Source organism: Perna viridis, chromosome 11, assembly GCF_037379345.1.
Source record: "Perna viridis isolate PV_CMFRI_1.1 ecotype Kerala chromosome 11, ASM3737934v1, whole genome shotgun sequence".
In the NCBI taxonomy this organism is placed as follows: Eukaryota; Metazoa; Mollusca; class Bivalvia; order Mytilida; family Mytilidae; genus Perna; species Perna viridis.
This window is the reverse complement of record NC_142455.1, coordinates 37166087-37187205: the sequence shown is the minus strand read 5'-3', so window position 1 is coordinate 37187205 and position 21119 is coordinate 37166087. Positions and strand designations below refer to the sequence as shown.

Genomic DNA, 21119 nt, shown 5'->3' with positions numbered 1-21119 from the left:
ATATTAAGAATACAGTACGAATTAGATATGATGAGCATGTATGATTTAGGTAGGAAAGTGCTATTTGAAGTAGTATGGTCCAATTTAGGATACACATCAAATCAGATTTGATAAGTATGTTTGATTCTGCTAAGAATGAGCTATTTCAAGTAGTATGATTATGTTAAGAGTTCAGGTCGCATCATATGTGATTAATATGGAGAATTAAGGTACGAAAATTGTATTTCACAGAGTATTGTTATCTTTGGAATTGTATAATGGCTATTTAAAGGAGAACTGCACGTATCAATTGTCATGAGCATTAATGATTTTGGGTAGGAAAATGATATTTCAAGTACTTTGGCTATATTAAGGAAACGTTCGCATGTTAAGTTATGGTCATATATGATTTTAGCAGGAATAAGTTTTTCGAAGCAGTGTGGAGATGTCAGGCGTACAATGCTTATATGATGTGATAAGCATGCATTCTTGGGTAGTTTGTCTGTTAAACGGGCATGTTAGGGGTACGGTTTCCCTCCAAAGTGACTATCATGTACGTTATTGGCAGTAAAATTCTATTTCGAGTCGTAATGTCATATTAAGAATACAGTAGGAATTAGATATGATGAGAATGTATGATTTAGGTAGGAAAGTGCTATTTGAAGTAGTATGGTCCAATTTAGGATACACATCAAATCAGATTTGATCAGTATGTTTGATTTTGCTAAGAATGAGCTATTTCAAGTAGTATGATTATGTTAAGAGTTCAGTTCGAATCATATGTGATTGATATGGAGAATTAAGGTACGAAAATTGCATTTCACAGAGTATTGTAATCTTTGGAATTGTATAATGGCTATTTAAAGGAGAACTGCACGTATCAATTGTCATGAGCATTAATGATTTTAGGTAGGAAAATGATATTTCAAGTACTTTGGCTATACTAAGGAAACGTTCGCATGTTAAGTTATGGGCATATATGATTTTAGCAGGAATAAGTTATTTGAAACAGTTTGGAGATGTCAGGCGTACAATGCTTATATGATGTGATAAGCATGCATTTTTGGATAGTTTGTCTGTTAAACGGGCATGGTAGGGGTACGGTTTCCCTCCGAAGTGACTATCATGTACGTTATTGACAGTAAAATTTTATTTCGAGTCGTAAGGTCATATTAAGAATACAGTACGAATTAGATATTATGAGCATGTATGATTTAGGTAGGAAAGTGCTATTTGAAGTAGTATGGTCCCATTTAGGATACATATCAAATCAGATTTGATAAGTATGTTTGATTCTGCTAAGAATGAGCTATTTCAAGTAGAATGATTGTGTTAAGAGTTCAGTTCGCATCATATGTGATTGATATGGAGAATTAAGGTACGAAATTGGTATTTCCCACAGTATTAGTATCTTTGGAATTGTATAATGGCTATTTAAAGGAGAACTGCACGTATCAATTGTCATGAGCATTAATGATTTTAGGTAGGAAAATGATTATTTCAAGTATTTTGGCCATATTAAGGAAACGTTCGCATGTTAAGTTATGGGTATATATGATTTTAGCAGGAATAAGTTATTTGAAACAGTTTGGAGATGTCAGGCGTACAATGCTTATATGATGTGATAAGCATGCATTCTCGTGTAGTTTGTCTGGTAAACAGGCATGTTAGGGGTACGGTTTCCCTCCGAAGTGACTATCATGTACGTTATTGGCAGTAAAATTTTATTTCGAGTCGTAAGGTCATATTAAGAATACAGTACGAATTAGATATGATGAGAATGTATGATTTAGGTAGGAAAGTGCTATTTGAAGTAGTATGGTCCAATTTAGGATACACATCAAATCAGATTTGATAAGTATGTTTGATTCGGCTAAGAATGAGCTATTTCAAGTAGTATGATTATGTTAAGAGTTCAGTTCGCATCATATGTGATTGATATGGAGAATTAAGGTACGAAAATTGTATTTCACAGAGTACTGTAATCTTTGGAATTGTATAATGGCTATTTAAAGGAGAACTGCACGTATCAATTGTCATGAGCATTAATGATTTTAGGTAGGAAAATGATATTTCAAGTACTTTGGCTATACTAAGGAAACGTTCGCATGTTAAGTTATGGGCATATATGATTTTAGCAGGAATAAGTTATTTGAAACAGTTTGGAGATGTCAGGCGTACAATGCTTATATGATGTGATAAGCATGCATTTTTGGATAGTTTGTCTGTTAAACGGGCATGGTAGGGGTACGGTTTCCCTCCGAAGTGACTATCATGTACGTTATTGACAGTAAAATTTTATTTCGAGTCGTAAGGTCATATTAAGAATACAGTACGAATTAGATATTATGAGCATGTATGATTTAGGTAGGAAAGTGCTATTTGAAGTAGTATGGTCCAATATAGGATACATATCAAATCAGATTTGATAAGTATGTTTGATTCTGCTAAGAATGAGCTATTTCAAGTAGTATGATTATGTTAAGAGTTCAGTTCGAATCATATGTGATTGATATGGAGAATTAAGGTACGAAAATTGTATTTCACAGAGTATTGTAATCTTTGGAATTGTATAATGGCTATTTAAAGGAGAACTGCACGTATCAATTGTCATGAGCATTAATGATTTTGGGTAGGAAAATGATATTTCAAGAACTTTGGCTATACTAAGGAAACGTTCGCATGTTAAGTTATGGGCATATATGATTTTAGCAGGAATAAGTTATTTGAAACAGTTTGGAGATGTCAGGCGTACAATGCTTATATGATGTGATAAGCATGCATTTTTGGATAGTTTGTCTGTTAAACGGGCATGTTAGGGGTACGGTTTCCCTCCGAAGTGACTATCATGTACGTTATTGACAGTAAAATTTTATTTCGAGTCGTAATGTCATATTAAGAATACAGTACGAATTAGATATTATGAGCATGTATGATTTAGGTAGGAAAGTGCTATTTGAAGTAGTATGATCCAATATAGGATACATATCAAATCAGATTTGATAAGTATGTTTGATTCTGCTAAGAATGAGCTATTTCAAGTAGTATGATTATGTTAAGAGTTTAGTTCGCATCATATGTGATTGATATGGAGAATTAAGGTACGAAATTGGTATTTCCCACAGTATTGGTATCTTTGGAATTGTATAATGGCTATTTAAGTGAGAGCAGTGTGCATCAATTGTGATGAGCATTATTGATTTTGGGTAGGAAAATGATATTTCAAGCACTTTGGCCGTATGAAGAAAACGTTTGGCATCTTAAGTTATCGGCTTATATGATTTTAGTAGGAATAAGTTATTTGAAACAGTTTGGCCATGTTAGGCATACACTTTTTATATGTGATAAGCATGCATTTGTGGGTAGTTTTTCTGTCATACGTGCATGTCAGGGGTACGGTTTGCGTCAGATGTGATGATCCTGTACGTTATTGGCAGGAAAATGTTATATCCAGTCGTAAAATCTAATTACAGATAAATTACTAATCAGATGTGATGAGTATGTGTGATTGAAGTAGGAAAGTGCTAGTACAAGTAATACGGTCATATTTAGGTTACATATCAAATCAGATTTGATAAGTATGTTTGATTCTGCTAAGAATGAGCTATTTCAAGTAGTATGATTATGTTAAGAGTTCAGTTCGCATCATATGTGATTGATATGGAGAATTAAGGTACGAAAATGGTATTTCACAGAGTATTGTTATCTTTGGAATTGTATAATGGCTATTTAAAGGAGAACTGCACGTATCAATTGTCATGAGCATTAATGATTTTAGGTAGGAAAATGATATTTCAAGTACTTTGGCTATATTAAGGAAACGTTCGCATGTTAAGTTATGGGCATATATGATTTTAGCAGGAATAAGTTATTGGAAACAGTTTGGAGATGTCAGGCGTACAATGCTTATATGATGTGATAAGCATGCATTCTTGGGTAGTTTGTCTGTTAAACGGGCATGTTAGGGGTACGGTTTCCCTCCGAGGTGACTATCATGTACGTTATTGGCAGTAAAATTTTATTTCGAGTCGTAAGGTCATATTAAGAATACAGTACGAATTAGATATTATGAGCATGTATGATTTAGGTAGGAAAGTGCTATTTGAAGTAGTATGGTCCAATTTAGGATACACATCAAATCAGATTTGATAAGTATGTTTGATTCTGCTAAGAATGAGCTATTTCAAGTGGTATGATTATGTTAAGAGTTCAGTTCGAATCATATGTGATTGATATGGAGAATTAAGGTACGAAAATTGTATTTCACAGAGTATTGTAATCTTTGGAATTGTATAATGGCTATTTAAAGGAGAACTGCACGTATCAATTGTCATGAGCATTAATGATTTTGGGTAGGAAAATGATATTTCAAGTACTTTGGCTATATTAAGGAAACGTTCGCATGTTAAGTTATGGTCATATATGATTTTAGCAGGAATAAGTTTTTCGAAGCAGTTTGGAGATGTCAGGCGTACAATGCTTATATGATGTGGTAAGCATGCATTCTTGGGTAGTTTGTCTGTTAAACGGGCATGTTAGGGGTACAGTTTCCCTCCGAAGTGACTATCATGTACGTTATTGGCAGTAAAATTCTATTTCAAGTCGTAATGTCATATTAAGAATACAGTACGAATTTGATATTATGAGCATGTATGATTTAGGTAGGAAAGTGCTATTTGAAGTAGTATGGTCCAATATAGGATACATATCAAATCAGATTTGATAAGTATGTTTGATTCTGCTAAGAATGAGCTATTTCAAGTAGAATGATTATGTTAAGAGTTAAGTTCGCATCATATGTGATTGATATGGAGAATTAAGGTACGAAATTTGTATTTCCCACAGTATTGGTATCTTTGGAATTGTACAATGGCTATTAGTGAGAGTAGTATGCATCAATTGTGATGAGCATTATTGATTTTAGGTAGGAAAATGATATTTCAAGCACTTTGGCCGTATTAAGAAAACGTTTGGTATCTTAAGTTATCGGCTTATATGTTTTTCGTAGGAATAAGTTATTTGAAACAGTTTGGCCATGTTAGGCATACACTTTTTATATGTGATAAGCATGCATTTGTGGGTAGTTTTTCTGTCATACGTGCATGTCAGGGGTACGGTTTGCGTCAGATGTGATGATCCTGTACGTTATTGGCAGGAAAATGTTATATCCAGTCGTAAAATCTAATTACAGATAAATTACTAATCAGATGTGATGAGTATGTGTGATTGAAGTAGGAAAGTGCTAGTACAAGTAATACGGTCATATTTAGGTTACATATCAAATCAGATTTGATAAGTATGTTTGATTCTGCTAAGAATGAGCTATTTCAAGTAGTATGATTATGTTAAGAGTTCAGTTCGCATCATATGTGATTGATATGGAGAATTAAGGTACGAAAATGGTATTTCACAGAGTATTGTTATCTTTGGAATTGTATAATGGCTATTTAAAGGAGAACTGCACGTATCAATTGTCATGAGCATTAATGATTTTAGGTAGGAAAATGATATTTCAAGTACTTTGGCTATACTAAGGAAACGTTCGCATGTTAAGTTATGGGGATATATGATTTTCGCAGGAATAAGTTTTTCGAAGCAGTTTGGAGATATCAGGCGTACAATGCTTATATGATGTGGTAAGCATGCATTCTTGGGTAGTTTGTCTGTTAAACGGGCATGTTAGTGGAACAGTTTCCCTCCGAAGTTACTATCATGTACGTTATTGGCAGTAAAATTCTATTTCGAGTCGTAATGTCATATTAAGAATACAGTAGGAATTAGATATGATGAGCATGTATGATTTAGGTAGGAAAGTGCTATTTGAAGTAGTATGGTCCAATTTAGGATACACATCAAATCAGATTTGATCAGTATGTTTGATTTTGCTAAGAATGAGCTATTTCAAGTAGTATGATTATGTTAAGAGTTCAGTTCGCATCATATGTGATTGATATGGAGAATTAAGGTACGAAAATTGTATTTCACAGAGTATTGTAATCTTTGGAATTGTATAATGGCTATTTAAAGGAGAACTGCACGTATCAATTGTCATGAGCATTAATGATTTTAGGTAGGAAAATGATATTTCAAGTATTTTGGCCATATTAAGTTAACGTTTGCAAGTTAAGTTATGGGCATATATGACTTTATCAGGAATAAGTTTTTCGACGCAGTTTGGAGATGTCAGGCGAACAATGGTTATATGATGTGGTAAGCATGCATTCTTGGGTAGTTTGTCTGTTAAACGGGCATGTTAGGGGTACAGTTTCCCTCCGAAGTGACTATCATGTACGTTATTGGCAATAAAATTCTATTTCGAGTCGTAATGTCATATTAAGAATACAGTACGAATTAGATATTATGAGCATGTATGATTTAGGTAGGAAAGTGCTATTTGATGTAGTATGGTCCAATATAGGATACATATCAAATCAGATTTGATAAGTATGTTTGATTCTGCTAAGAATGAGCTATTTCAAGTAGAATGATTATGTTAAGAGTTAAGTTCGCATCATATGTGATTGATATGGAGAATTAAGGTACGAAATTGGTATTTCCCACAGTATTAGTATCTTTGGAATTGTATAATGGCTATTTAAAGGAGAACTGCACGTATCAATTGTCATGAGCATTAATGATTTTGGGTAGGAAAATGATATTTCAAGTACTTTGGCTATACTAAGGAAACGTTCGCATGTTAAGTTATGGGCATATATGATTTTAGCAGGAATAAGTTATTTGAAACAGTTTGGAGATGTCAGGCGTACAATGCTTATATGATGTGATAAGCATGCATTTTTGGATAGTTTGTCTGTTAAACGGGCATGGTAGGGGTACGGTTTCCCTCCGAAGTGACTATCATGTACGTTATTGACAGTAAAATTTTATTTCGAGTCGTAAGGTCATATTAAGAATACAGTACGAATTAGATATTATGAGCATGTATGATTTAGGTAGGAAAGTGCTATTTGAAGTAGTATGGTCCCATTTAGGATACATATCAAATCAGATTTGATAAGTATGTTTGATTCTGCTAAGAATGAGCTATTTCAAGTAGAATGATTATGTTAAGAGTTAAGTTCGCATCATATGTGATTGATATGGAGAATTAAGGTACGAAATTGGTATTTCCCACAGTATTAGTATCTTTGGAATTGTATAATGGCTATTTAAAGGAGAACTGCACGTATCAATTGTCATGAGCATTAATGATTTTAGGTAGGAAAATGATTATTTCAAGTATTTTGGCCATATTAAGGAAACGTTCGCATGTTAAGTTATGGGCATATATGATTTTAGCAGGAATAAGTTATTTGAAACAGTTTGGAGATGTCAGGCGTACAATGCTTATATGTTGTGATAAGCATGCATTCTCGTGTAGTTTGTCTGTTAAACAGGCATGTTAGGGGTACGGTTTCCCTCCGAAGTGACTATCATGTACGTTATTGGCAGTAAAATTTTATTTCGAGTCGTAATGTCATATTAAGAATACAGTACGAATGAATATGATGAGAATGTATGATTTAGGTAGGAAAGTGCTATTTGAAGTAGTATGGTCCAATTTAGGATACACATCAAATCAGATTTGATAAGTATGTTTGATTCGGCTAAGAATGAGCTATTTCAAGTAGTATGATTATGTTAAGAGTTCAGTTCGCATCATATGTGATTGATATGGAGAATTAAGGTACGAAAATTGTATTTCACAGAGTACTGTAATCTTTGGAATTGTATAATGGCTATTTAAAGGAGAACTGCACGTATCAATTGTCATGAGCATTAATGATTTTAGGTAGGAAAATGATATTTCAAGTACTTTGGCTATACTAAGGAAACGTTCGCATGTTAAGTTATGGGCATATATGATTTTAGCAGGAATAAGTTATTTGAAACAGTTTGGAGATGTCAGGCGTACAATGCTTATATGATGTGATAAGCATGCATTTTTGGATAGTTTGTCTGTTAAACGGGCATGTTAGTGGTACGGTTTCCCTCCGAAGTGACTATCATGTACGTTATTGACAGTAAAATTTTATTTCGAGTCGTAAGGTCATATTAAGAATACAGTACGAATTAGATATTATGAGCATGTATGATTTAGGTAGGAAAGTGCTATTTGAAGTAGTATGGTCCAATATAGGATACATATCAAATCAGATTTGATAGGTATGTTTGATTCTGCTAAGAATGAGCTATTTCAAGTAGAATGATTGTGTTAAGAGTTTAGTTCGCATCATATGTGATTGATATGGAGAATTAAGGTACGAAATTGGTATTTCCCACAGTATTGGTATCTTTGGAATTGTATAATGGCTATTTAAGTGAGAGCAGTGTGCATCAATTGTGATGAGCATTATTGATTTTGGGTAGGAAAATGATATTTCAAGCACTTTGGCCGTATTAAGAAAACGTTTGGCATCTTAAGTTATCGGCTTATATGATTTTAGTAGGAATAAGTTATTTGAAACAGTTTGGCCATGTTAGGCATACACTTTTTATATGTGATAAGCATGCATTTGTGGGTAGTTTTTCTGTCATACGTGCATGTCAGGGGTACGGTTTGCATCAGATGTGATGATCCTGTACGTTATTGGCAGGAAAATGTTATATCCTGTCGTAAAATCTAATTACAGATAAATTACTAATCAGATGTGATGAGTATGTGTGATTGAAGTAGGAAAGTGCTAGTACAGGTAGTATGGTCATATTTAGGTTACATATCAAATCAGATGTGATAAGTATGTTTGATTCTGCTAAGAATGAGCTATTTCAAGTAGTATGATTATGTTAAGAGTTCAGTTCGCATCATATGTGATTGATATGGAGAATTAAGGTACGAAAATTGTATTTCACAGAGTATTGTAATCTTTGGAATTGTATAATGGCTATTTAAAGGAGAACTGCACGTATCAATTGTCATGAGCATTAATGATTTTGGGTAGGAAAATGATATTTCAAGTACTTTGGCTATATTAAGGAAACGTTCGCATGTTAAGTTATGGGCATATATGATTTTAGCAGGAATAAGTTTTTCGAAGCAGTTTGGAGATGTCAGGCGTACAATGCTTATATGATGTGGTAAGCATGCATTCTTGGGTAGTTTGTCTGTTAAACGGGCATGTTAGGGGTACAGTTTCCCTCCGAAGAGACTATCATGTACGTTATTGGCAGTAAAATTCTATTTCGAGTCGTAATGTCATATTTAGAATACAGTACGAATTAGATATTATGAGCATGTATGATTTAGGTAGGAAAGTGCTATTTGAAGTAGTATGGTCCAATATAGGATACATATCAAATCAGATTTGATAAGTATGTTTGATTCGGCTAAGAATGAGCTATTTCAAGTAGTATGATTATGTTAAGAGTTCAGTTCGCATCATATGTGATTGATATGGAGAATTAAGGTACGAAAATTGTATTTCACAGAGTACTGTAATCTTTGGAATTGTATAATGGCTATTTAAAGGAGAACTGCACGTATCAATTGTCATGAGCATTAATGATTTTAGGTAGGAAAATGATATTTCAAGTACTTTGGCTATACTAAGGAAACGTTCGCATGTTAAGTTATGGGCATATATGATTTTAGCAGGAATAAGTTATTTGAAACAGTTTGGAGATGTCAGGCGTACAATGCTTATATGATGTGATAAGCATGCATTTTTGGATAGTTTGTCTGTTAAACGGGCATGTTAGTGGTACGGTTTCCCTCCGAAGTGACTATCATGTACGTTATTGACAGTAAAATTTTATTTCGAGTCGTAAGGTCATATTAAGAATACAGTACGAATTAGATATTATGAGCATGTATGATTTAGGTAGGAAAGTGCTATTTGAAGTAGTATGGTCCAATATAGGATACATATCAAATCAGATTTGATAAGTATGTTTGATTCTGCTAAGAATGAGCTATTTCAAGTAGAATGATTGTGTTAAGAGTTCAGTTCGCATCAAATGTGATTGATATGGAGAATTAAGGTACGAAATTGGTATTTCCCACAGTATTGGTATCTTTGGAATTGTATAATGGCTATTTAAGTGAGAGCAGTATGCATCAATTGTGATGAGCATTATTGATTTTGGGTAGGAAAATGATATTTCAAGCACTTTGGCCGCATTAAGAAAACGTTTGGCATCTTAAGTTATCGGCTTATATGATTTTAGTAGAAATAAGTTATTTGAAACAGTTTGGCCATGTTAGGCATACACTTTTTATATGTGATAAGCATGCATTTGTGGGTAGTTTTTCTGTCATACGTGCATGTCAGGGGTACGGTTTGCGTCAGATGTGATGATCCTGTACGTTATTGGCAGGAAAATGTTATATCAAGTCGTAAAATCTAATTACAGATAAATTACAAATCAGATGTGATGAGTATGTGTGGTTGAAGTAGGAAAGTGCTAGTACAGGTAGTATGGTCATATTTAGGTTACATATCAAATCAGATGTGATAAGTATATTTGATTCTGCTAAGAATGAGCTATTTCAAGTAGTATGATTATGTTAAGAGTTCAGTTCGCATCATATGTGATTTGTATTGAGAATTAAGGTACGAAAATGGTATTTCACAGAGTATTGTTATCTTTGGAATTGTATAATGGCTATTTAAAGGAGAACTGCACGTATCACTTGTCATGAGCATTAATGATTTTAGGTAGGAAAATGATACTTCAAGTACTTTGGCCATATTAAGGAAACGTTCGCATGTTAAGTTATGGGCATATATGATTTTAGTAGGAATAAGTTATTCGAAACAGTTTGGAGATGTCAGGCGTACAATTCTTTTATGATGTGATAAGCATGCATTTGTGGGTAGTTTTTCTGTCATACGGGCATGTCAGGGGTACGGTGTGCGTCACATGCGGTCATCATGTACGTTATTGGTAGGAAAATGTTATTTCGAGTCGTAAGGTCATATTAAGAATATAGTACGAATCAGGTAAGATGACCCTTTATGATTTAAGTAGGAAAATGCTATTTAAAGTAGAATGGTCATATTTAGGGTACATATGAAATCTGATGTGATAAGCCTATTTTATTCTGGTAAGAATGTACTATTTGAAGTAGTATGATCATGTAAACAGTACAGTTCGCATTATATGTGATTGGTATGGAGAATTAAGGTACGAGAATGGTATTTCACCTAGTATTGCTATTTTTGGAATTGTATAATGGCTATTTTAGTGAGATCTCTACGCATCAAGTGACGTGAGAATTATTGATTTTGGTAAGGAAAATGATATTTCAAGTCCTTTGACCATGTTAAGAAAACGGTTGGCGTCTTAAATTATGGGCACTAATGACTTTAGCAGGAGTTATTTATTTGAAACCGTTTGGCCATGATAGCCGTACAATTCTTTTATGATGTGATAAGCATGCATTTTTGGATAGTTTTTCTATCATAAGGGCATATCAGGGGTACCGCTTCTGTCAGATGTGATGATCATGTATGTTATTGACAGGACATTGTTATTTCGAGTCGTAAGGTCATATTAAGAATAAAGTACGGATTAGATATGATGAGCATTTATGATTAGGTAGGAAAGTGCTATTTGAAGTAGTATGGTCCAGTTTAGGATACATATCAAATCAGATGTGATGAGCATGCATGATTCTGGTACGAATGTGATATTTCATATTGTATGATCATGTTCCGAGTTCAGTTCGCATCATATGTTATTGGTATGGAGAATTAAGGTACGAAATCGGTATTTCCCACAGTATTGGTATCTTTGGAATTGTATAATGGCTATTTAAGTGAGAACAGTATGCATCAATTGTGATGAGCATTATTGTTTTTGGGTAGGAAAATGATATTTCAAGTACTTTGGCCGTATTAAGAAAACGTTTGGCATCTTAAGTTATCGGCTTATATGATTTTAGTAGGAATAAGTTATTTGCAACAGTTTGGCCATGTTAGGCATACACTTCTTATATGTGATAAGCATGCATTTGTGGGTAGTTTTTCTGTCATACGTGCATGTCAGGGGTACGATTTACGTCAAATGTGATGATCCTGTACGTTATTGGCAGGAAAATGTTATATCAAGTCGTAAAATCTAATTACAGATAAATTACTAATCATATATGATGAGTATGTGTGCTTGAAGACGGAAAGTGCTAGTTCAAGTAGTATGGTCATATTGAGGTTACATATCAAATCAGATGTGATAAGTATGTTTGATTCTGCTAAGAATGAGCTATTTCAAGTAGTATGATTATGTTAAGAGTTCAGTTCGCATAATATGTGAGTTGTATGGAGAATTAAGGTACGAAAATAGTATTTCACTGAGTATTGTTATCTATGGAATTGTATAATGTCTATTTAAAGGAGAACTGCACGTATCAATTGTCATGAGCATTAATGATTTTAGGTAGGAAAATGATATTTCAAGTACTTTGGCCATATTAAGGAAACGTTCGCATGTTAAGTTATGGGCATATATGATCTTAGCAGGAATAAGTTATTTGAAACAGTTTGGAGATGTCAGGCGTACAATGCTTATATGATGTGATAAGCATGCATTTTTTGATATTTTGTCTGTTAAACGGCCATGTTAGGGGTACGGTTTCCCTCCGAAGTGACTATCATGTACGTTATTGGCAGTAAGATTTTATTTCGAGTCGTAAGGATATATTAAGAATACAGTACGAATTATATATGATGAGCATGTATGATTTAGGTAGGAAAGTGCTATTTGAAGTAGTATGGTCCAATTTAGGATACATATCAAGTCAGATTTGATGAGCATGCATGATTCTGTTACGAATGTGCTATTTCAAGTAGTATGATCGTGTTAAGAGTACAGTTCACATCATATGTTATTGGTATGGAGAATTAAGGTACGAGAATGGTATTTCACAGAGTATTGCCATCTTTGGAATTGTATAATGACTATTTAAAGGAGAACTGTACGCATCAATTGTCATGAGCATTTTTGATTTTGGTAAGGAAAATGATATTTCAACTACTTTGACCATGTTAAGAAAACGGTTGGCGTCTTAAATTATGGGCACGTATGATTTTAGCAGGAATCAAATATTTGAAACAGTTTGGCCATGATAGCCGTATAATTCTTTTATGATGTGATAAGCATGCATTTTTCGGTAGTTTTTCTGTCTTACGGGCATGTCAGGGGTACCGTTTCCGTCAGATGTGATGATCATGAATGTTATTTGCAGGAAATTGTTATTTCGAGTCGTAAGGAATATCAAGAATACAGTACGAATTAGATATGATGAGCATGTATGATCTAGGTAGGAAAGTGCTATTTGAAGTAGCATGGTTAAATGTAGGACACATATCAAATCAGATTTGATGAGCATATATGATTCTGGTACGAATGTGCTATTTCAAGTAGTATGATCATGTTAAGAGTACAGTTCGCATCATATGTTATTGGTATGGAGAATCAAGGTACGAAAATGGTATTTCACAGAGTATTGCTATCTTTGTCTGTTATACGGACATGTCAGGGGTACCGTTTCCGTCAGATGTAATGATCATGTAAGTTATTTGTAGGCAAATGTTATTTCGAGTCGTGAGGTCATATGGACAGTACATTAGGAATCAGATGTGATGAGTATATTTGATTTAGGTAGGAAAGTGCTATTTAAAGTAGTACGGTCACATTTAGGGTATTTCATACCACAGTATTTTATCTTTGGAATTGTATAATCGCTATTTAACGGAGAACAGTATGCATCAATTGTCATGAGCAATATTGATTTTGGGTAAGAAAATGATATTTCAAGTACTTTGGCCATATTAAGAAAACGTTTAGTATCTTAAGTTATCGGCATATATGATTTAAGCAGGAATAATTTTTGAAAAAGTTTGGCCATGTTAGGCGTACAATTCTTATATGATGTGATAAGCATGCATTTGTGGGTAGTTTTTCTGTCATACGGGCATGTCAGGTGTACGGTTTGCGTCACATGCGGTCATCATGTACGTTATTGGTAGGAAAATGTTATTTCGAGTCATAAGGTCATATAAAGAATACTGTATGAATCAGATGTGATGAGCATGTATGATTTAGGTAGGAAAATGCTATTTCACGTAGAATGGTCATACGTAGGGTACATTATCAAATCAGATGTGATGTGCATGTATGATTCTGCTAAGAATGAGCTATTTCAAATAGTATGATCATGTTAAAAGTTCAGTTCGCATCATATGTGATTGGTATGGAGAATTAAGGTACAAAAATGGTATTTCTATCTTTGGAATTGTAAAATGGCTATTTAAGTGAGGACAGTACGAATCAATTGTCATGAGCATTAATGATTTTGGGAAGGAAAATGATATTTCAAGTACTTTGGCCATATTAAGGAAATGTTGGTATCTTACGTTATGAGCATATATGATTTAAGCAGGAATAAGTTATTTGAAACAGTTTGGCGATATCAGGCGTACAATTCTTATATGATGTGATAAGCATGCATTTTTTGGTAGTTTTATCTGTCTAACGTGGATGTCAGGGGTACGGTTTGCGCCAGATGTGATGAACCTGTACGTTATTGGCAGGAAAATGTTATATCGAGTATTAAAATCATATTACAGATACATTACGAATCAGATGTGATGAACATGTATGATCAAAGTAGGAAAATGCTATTTGAAGTAGCATGGTCATACTTAGGTTACATATCAAATCAGATGTGATGAGCATGTATGATTCTAGTAAGAATGTGCTTTTTCAGATAGTATGACCATGTTAAGAGTTCAGTTCGCATCATATGTGATTAGTATGGAGAATTAAGGTACGAAAGGGATATTTCACACAGTATTGTTATCTTTGGAATTGTATAATGGCTATTTAAAGGAGAACTGTACGCATGAATTGTGATGAGCATTAATGATTTTGGGTAGGAAAATGATATTTCAAGTACTTTGGCCATATTAAGAAAACGGTCGACATCTAAAGTTATGTGCATATATGATTTTAGCAGGAATAAGTTATTTGAAAGTTTGGCCATGTTAGGCGTTCAATTCTTATATGATGTGATATGCATGCATTTTTGGGTAGATTTTCTGTCATACGGGCATGTCAGGGGTACGGTTTCCGTCAGATGTGATGATCGTGTACGTAATTGTTAGGAAAATTATATTTTAAGTCCTTTGGCCTTATTAAGAAAACGGTTGGCATTTTTAGTGATGAGCATGTATGATTTTAGCAAGAATAAAATTTTTGAAACAGTTGGGCCATGTAAAATTATTATATGATGTGATAAGCATGCAATTGTTTGGGTAGTGTTTCTGTCATACGGCCATGTTAAGACTACAGTCCGCATCAGATGTAATGAGCATGAATGAGTTCCGACTCGAAAGTGCTATTTCACGGACTATGGCAATGTTAAAGGTACAGTTGGGATCTGATATGATGAGCATACTTTGGTAAGGAAAGTGCAATGTTAGTAGTATTGGCTATGTGAAGAGTAGGCTTCGAATCATCTGTTTAAAAGAGTTTGGACATGTCAAGCATACAATTCGCATCAGATTACATAACCAGGCTATATTTTGGTTTTGGGTAGTTTTTCGGACAAACGGCCATTTCAAGCGCAGGATCCGCATCAGACGTTATGAGCATGAATGGGTTTTGACCGGAAAGTGTTATTTCACGGACTATAACAAAGCAAAGAGTGCAGTTTGCATCAGATGTGATGTGCATATTTTGGTAAGGGAAGTATGATTCCAAGTAATATGACCATGTGAAGTGTAGGTTTCGAAAAAGGTGTGAGGGAAATGAATGATTTAATGGATGTATAGAAGGGAAACATTTGTATCCATTCAAGATCCTTGATATTGTTCAATTTTTCACCGCTTTAATTACATATCACAACTTTCTAGGTATATGCCTTTAAAAAAAAAAAAAAAAAACGCTTTCTTAAGAACAGACGCATGATGTATCCTTCTGATTTAAACAATAACACAATATTTGAATGGCTAGATAAGTATACAACATTTTCCCTCCCAGGTTTTCTAGGTTAAGTGAACTATATTTGACATTACGCGTCACTTAGATTTAAACAGTGATTTGAATTTGAGGAATAGTCATAAGCTACAACCTTCAAACAAAAACAGTCTAAGTCATTAAGCAAGCCATTTTGTATCAAATATTTACTCTTCATATTACATAAAATAAGAAATTGAATATTATTTCAAGATTACCTACTGAATTATGTTACACATGCCTTATTTTTTGGTTGATCAGGAGACAAATTAAGGTTATTTTTTTTACATAATTAAGTCCATTTTTCAGTTAGTGAAATACTTAGACTTACCATTTTTATACGACTGCAAAACAAATTTGGATGTATTATGTTAAAGGTGTGTAGTTGGAGTCTGTAGACAATTTGATTTCCGTAATTTAATACGAGTTTCCCTTGTATAGGTACTTCTAAGTTGGTACATGAAAGTTTAACACATATATGTCCACTGTGGTGGACGCCTTTTTCAACAAATGGTGGGCATTCCAGTGGGAACAAATTGTACTCTTCTACTAGCTGACCTATTTCATCACTCTTATGAGGCCGACTTTATAGCTGATCTGATTCGAAAGAAAGAATATCGTTTAGCTAGAACCTTTAATTTCAGTTTCCACTATATAAGTGACGTATCATCTTTAAAATTCCTAATTTAATATTTGATACATAGCATCTATGCCCCCCCCCCAAAAAAAAAAACAAAAAAACTTTGAGATAAAGGATTATACAGACCTTGACCTACAGTTAGAAATCGATGTATGATCAGATTCTAAAATTACAGTTATTTAAATGGTTGAAATTTTTACCATTATTTCTTTTCTCAGCTCTTCGCTTCACACAAAATTACTAGAAGATTTTTGTTGTTTATTTTCTAGTGATATTTAACTGAACTTTTTAGTGCCACCTGGGGATAGAACTACTTTGATTTGTGTATGACTACAATTAAGGCAAAGTCTTCTTTCTCCTTCTGATGTTATTTTTTAGTGTAACAGAAATGGCCAAATAATTTGGATTGACAAATTAATTCACTTTAAGACATTAGAGTTAAATAACTTTGAGGCCTATCGAAGGACTAACTGAAAACACTGCCAGTGGTATTTGACCACTTATTGGTCAATTTGCTCAAATTTCTTTGTTGAAAATAGGGTAACTTTGCTAAGGGTTTAAAAAAAAACGTGGATGGATTTTGGTAAGTGTTGTTCAAAAGTAAAGGTAAAAGATAGGGGAATGGCAACATATATTTTTTCAATTTATTTAAAATAAGTGGAATACAAATACGTTCAACTATTATCATTACACAATTATCAAGTATCATGATACTTGCGAGAAACATACTTTAAATTATATAAATAACCCCATTCCCTCAAAGTGTTGTAATACTTTAAACAAATGCTACTACCAATTAATTTAATGTTAATTCCAGTAAGTAGTTAAAACTATCACGAAAGAAACTAGAGGCTCAAGAGAGCCTGAATCGCTCACCTGGTTAACCATTTCCTTATTTGAAAAACTTGAGGAATGAGACAGGCTAAGTTAAAATCAACTAAATTGTCAAATGCAGGAAATGCTTTTCATAGCATTTTCATGGCCTGAACCAGAATTTTGCTAAAGGCAACAATTTTTTTTTTTTCTCAAAAACCCGTCTTAATCCGAACGGTCAATTTGTGTGGGATACCCTAAGGAACATGTATGCTAACTGTCATTGAATTCTGTAAAATGGATTTTGAGAAGCAGATTTTCAAAGTTGCATATGCGAAAATATAAAAAAAAACTGTTTCAGGGGCCGTATGAGCAATCGTTTTGAAAATTTTGGTCATAGGTCTGTCTCATAATGCTAAACAATATTACCCAGACAGAAATTTGCTAAAGGCAACGATTTTTGAGTTATTTGCAAAAAATTGCCATCTGAACCTATGTTCTATTTTTAGTAACGGCGGCAATGTTTTTTCATGAATCAACAATTCCAACAACCATTTTGTGTGGAATACCCTAAGAAACATAAATGCCAAATTTCATTGAATTCTGTCCAATAGATTTTGAATAGATTTTCAAAGTTGCACATACAAAAATTCAAAAAAAAAATCTGTTTCCGGGGCTGTAACTCCTACATCAGTTGACCAATCATTTTGAAAATTTTGGCATAGGTCCATCTCATGATGCTGAACAATTTTATTCGTGCCAGATATTTGCTAAAGGCAACGAGTTTTGAGTTGTTTGCAAAAAACTGCAATCTGACCCCTATGTTCTATTTTTAGTAACAGCAGCCATGTTTTTTCAATGATCAAAAATCCCAACGATCATTTTGTGCAAAACACCCTAAGGAATAATCATGCAAAGTTTAAAACCTGTCAGTTTAGTAGTTTCAGAGGAGAAGATATTTTAAAATTTGTCCACGACGACGACGGACCCCAAGTGAGCTAAAAAGCATCGTTATAGAAATATCCTTATTGTGACATGAATCGCCATTCATACAGAAGTTTAAAGGTACCAGAAGTTCAGCAGTTTTTTTTTCCACACTCATTTGTAATATGCAATCTATCAAAATTTCATATTCTATGTATTTTCTAAAATAAAATAAACCTATTTTTTTTAAACTTCTATCCTTAAAAATCTGAGAGAAAAATGCTCATTACAAACTGTGTCAGTATACCAATCTGTTATTCCAAAGTTCTTCTTCCTTTCATTTGAACAGGGTACGTGACTGATCAACCTAATGCCGGAAAATAAATGCTATTTTTCCTCCATTCGCCTGGGTGAACAAATAGGAAAAGTGTTTTTTTTTCAAAAAATACATCCATTTTATGACACAAATAAATATTTACAAAGGTCTAATACTATAGTTTGACCCTTGTCTGGGAATATTACAATCACTGAACACATCAAGGAAGACAGCTTTTTTCCCTCCTGAAAAAAAGAAATAAATTCAATGCAGTTCAATCCATAAATAATGAAAACTGAACAAAATAAAACCATATTACTTATGGCTGTCATGAACTTGTAGTGAATCCATCTGCACAATGAATACTTATTTGTACAAAATGCCAATAGTTTTTCTTTCTTTTTTCTTCTTCCCTGAATTGACTTTTTATGAGCAACTGAGCGGGTGTTGCTAGAAAAACAGAGGATGCTTACCATATCAGTGCACTATGGTTATGCTTCCAGTTTTTGTGGAGTCTTAGATGCTTATTTACTTCTGTTTTACCTTGCATGTACAGTAGTCCCACTCTTGAGAGAACAACCAATTTGCAACATAAAAGAGGCTTTACAAAAGGGGTGGTCTCTATAAAGGAATTGATCTGAAAATCAAAATGGCTGAAAATATATACAAAATGTTCCTTATGTAACAGATTTGCTTTTCTTTTGTAGGACCTTTATGTATAATCCAGATAATGTCTGTTACATGTTTTATGAATATTAAAATGCCTTTTATTATCTGTTTAAAATGCAAGTATGACACATTAAAATATAACAATGTATTTAAACATAAGATGCATTCATTAAAAGAACTTGAACGTGTACATTGTATCAGATTTACTTTGAAAAATGAACTGATGTCAGACTGTTTTCATAATTAAAATGTTCTCCTTTTTCCAAATAATATTTTGAATTTGCATTTTACACACCTTAAAATCTGCCGCCAGCTTCCTCAAACTGTGACCCTTTTCAGTTAATTTAATGACTTTAACTTTGTTTTCGAGTGTCAACACTTTCATTTTTTTTAACAGATGTCATCTTTGTTTACCAATTGTGCAATCACAGAAGTGTAACTTTAACCTTTCAGGTCAAACTATTGAACATCCGGTCTCAAACTTCTGGTTTATCATTGTTATCAAAGTTGTCAATAAACAACAGCATGGTTGTTTTTGAGAGGACAAAGGATATTTTTGGCCGAAAAAAGGTCGCCTTCAAAAAGGGGTTAATTAGTATATAAAAGAGTTAATGCAAGAGAAATATGGCCAGGAGAAAGGAGTGGTCTTTCAAATGAGGGGCCCTAGAAAGGGGGACTGCTGTATAATATTTCAGTGATTTTTTATTCTTGGTTGTGTGTCAGTTATCCATGCCTGTCTTTGTCTCTGAATTACATTCTTTTAGTTTCCACTATAATCCTTGAACTCTCTCATCATTAGTTTGATAAAGAAGTGTATTTCTTATAAAAAACATATCCCCAATACATAAACAAAACTGTAAAATTTACTTATTTTATTCATCTCTTGCTTTCTAACCTACTAGGTAAATTAAGCAATGAAAAACACATTTTTTACTAAAATGCAGTTCTTTTGTCTGGAAAAGTAGAAAATCAACATTTTAACTACACAATTTGATTGTGCTTTATATGCTAACAAATAAAAATGCTTACAAAAATCTCTTAAGAATGTTATTTTCAAACAGTTTCCAAATACATAAACCTATGGTGCTGCTGCAGGGCACAGTTGTTCAGTTTAACCTAAACAACCTGGCAACTGACATCTATCATTGATTGCTTGATCCTATAAAAAACAGATAATTACTTTTAATACATGAAATAAAACACAATTTGCCAAAATTATACCACAATACTTGAAATTCTATGCATTATGCTATGCAAATTAGGCCTCAGACTGAATCATGAACAATTTATGGTTTACTGCAAGAAATATCACTAAAGTATGATAAAAGAAGATATTCCAGACCTGTCAACAACTACAATATTCGTCATAATAGAAATTTGCATTAAAATTGTTCTACAACATGGCAAACATGAATAAATTTGATATTAAGTGACCAAAATCCTCAAAAATATATATTATTTTTAGAAAAAATATCAATTAAGAATAGCAAAAATGCATTAGGTGAGTGATTTTTACTTTCAAATGTAAGTGTGCACACATACACAGAAAAATTCTATATCAGCCCAAACACAAAAATATGTTTGTTTGCTGTTTCTCAACCCAATGATTTAAAGCTTAGGTCAGTAGGTAGGAAAAAACAAATTCTTCTATTGAAATTATCAGAGAGGAAGAAATGCATAAGGAATGTAACATAAGTGAGGTAATTAGTTAGTCTCGTATCCATGATGATTTATTATTATTTTATCCATAATTTTATGTTGCTTATGATGTTATATAAAAAGTGTGTATCAATTATATCATTGATATGTTAATTTGTA

At 33.3% G+C, this 21119-nt stretch overlaps 1 long non-coding RNA gene across 28 annotated transcripts in view; it reads right to left on the bottom strand.

Moving 5' to 3' along the window:
• The window catches only part of LOC148603958 (uncharacterized), a 50944-nt gene that overhangs the window by 10791 nt on the left and 19034 nt on the right, over positions 1 to 21119 (bottom strand). For 16 of the 28 annotated variants that reach the window (XR_015916512.1, XR_015916509.1, XR_015916510.1 and 13 more), the window contains 2 exons: positions 20331 to 20460; positions 17212 to 18877 (listed from right to left, as the gene is read on the bottom strand). This is a non-coding gene — a long non-coding RNA (uncharacterized LOC148603958). Of the gene's footprint in view, positions 1 to 16270; positions 18878 to 20330; positions 20461 to 21119 lie in introns of those variants that run through there. The other 12 variants (XR_015916518.1, XR_015916524.1, XR_015916514.1 and 9 more) reach the window with 1 other exon arrangement.